A 1,842-nucleotide genomic window follows, 5' to 3' on the forward strand; every position below is an offset into this window, starting at 1 on the left:
CTTCCTCCTTAAAACTAGCTGCATGCTGCTGCCCCCTGCAGCATGTCCAGTTCCTGCAAATTGCCACTCCAGTCACCACAAATTGCCATCTCTGTAGATTATGACTCAATACGAGGGATATGTGTGTGTAAGTAGAGAAGAAAAGGGAAGATCCCTTTAAAACAAACAAACCCCCAAGAAGACACTAAGGCAAAGATGCCACAGACCAAAAGAGTTAGCCCACCTGGGAAGAGGGCCTTAAGGTTCTAGCAACAGACCCCAACCTCCCAGAGAAAGTTCTTTGCTGGCCTTTTTGTGTCACGGGTCTTTATCTTTTTTTTTTATAGCTAGTTTAACTGGAAAAAAGTTACATATGTATAGAAAAAAAGGGTAAAGAGTAAAAGGGGTAATCAGTGAAAACATCTGGCTTTCACTCCAATCTCCTGTAACCATTCAGAAGTAACATATACTATTAGAAACACAACCGCTTCAAACACATACCCTCACCTGAGGATATTTTCCATTGTTAACCCTCACTCGAGAATCTTTTGCTATTAATTTTTGGAGAGTGGAAGGGAGGGGAGAGACACAGAGAGAAACATCGATGTGAGAGAGAGACATTGATTTGTTGCCTCCCCCACGCCCCAGACAGGCTAGGGACCGAGCCTGAAACCAGGGCACACGCGCCTTTGATGGGTATGGAACCCGCGACCCTTCAGTCCGCAGACTGATGCTCTATCCAGAGCCAAACTGGCTAGGGCCACATTCCTTAAAAAACACACACACACACACACACACACACACACAACAACAACAACATTTTTATTGATTTCAGAGAGGAAGGGAGAGGGAGGGAGAGAGATAAATATTAATGAGAGAGAATCATTGATTAGCTGCCTGCTACACTCCCCACACTAGGGATCAAGCCCACAACCTGGCAGGTGCCCTGACCCTCCTCCTGTTCACAGGTCGACACTCAACTAAGGAGCACGCCGGCGGGACAGGCCACATTCCTTTTTAAACATAAATCAAAGCGGTCACACCACCGTTTACCACTCAAGACTAAACTTGGAGATTGTTCTCTACCAAGCGAGATAGAACCCATATAATGAATTTAAAACACATCTGTTCTAACAAAATAGGTTTAAAATAAATACATCTCCAATAGGTTCGGCCACAATTTAGTTTTTTGTTGTTACGACTTAGGTTTTCATGATTATAAAAAGCGGTGGTTCTCAAACTTGAGCGGACGACCACACTTGGAGAAGCAACTACTAGTGCGATTGCTGCATTAAACCCCGTTTCTCCCACCCCCCAGCGCTGCTCGCCGAAGGCGGTACGCGCCATGAATACCCAGGGAACCTCAAGCAGGACGCCGACACCCAGTCCCAAAAGAAGCCCACGACGCCCCGACGCCCAGCCGGAACTGGAAAGACGAACCTGCACTCAGCGCCAGGCGCCGTCCAGCGACGCAATTTCCGTCCCATTAAACCCCGCCCACTCTGCGTCCCTAACGCAAGTAAGGGCTGGCGGCCTATTGGGCGTTACGAGTCACGTGACTCGAGCGGTGTCTCGCGATGGCTTTTAACTCTCGCGAAGTTTCACCCGCCTCTGTCTTTCCTCCTCCCAGTGCCGGGCTTCCCTCCCCTCCCCCTTACCGCCGACCGAGTTCTTTTCAGAGTCGCCGCCTTCGTGTCGCCGGGGAGATTTTTCTTGCGGCTACTGTTGCCGCAACCACCCCTGGGCTCATTGGCCCCGACCCCTTCCCGCCGCCCCGACCCCAACCCCACACAAGGTAACAAACCCGGTGAGGGAAGGAGTGAGGCCTCGCCGGGCCGCGGCCTCTCCCGAGTGGAAGGGAGG

The 1,842-nt window shown here is 50.5% G+C and overlaps 1 protein-coding gene across 1 annotated transcript in view; it reads left to right on the top strand.

The window, feature by feature from the left end:
- The first annotated feature begins 1,568 nt into the window (after positions 1 to 1,568).
- Positions 1,569 to 1,842, top strand: part of SMNDC1 (survival motor neuron domain containing 1) — a 12,817-nt gene continuing 12,543 nt past the window's right edge. The window contains exon 1 of the mRNA XM_005874543.2: positions 1,569 to 1,774. The gene's annotated coding sequence lies outside the window, so the exon portion shown is untranslated. The remainder of the gene's footprint in view (positions 1,775 to 1,842) is intronic.

The sequence above is a fragment of the Myotis brandtii genome, unplaced genomic scaffold (genome assembly GCF_000412655.1).
Source record: "Myotis brandtii unplaced genomic scaffold, ASM41265v1 scaffold441, whole genome shotgun sequence".
Lineage (NCBI taxonomy): Eukaryota > Metazoa > Chordata > Mammalia > Chiroptera > Vespertilionidae > Myotis > Myotis brandtii.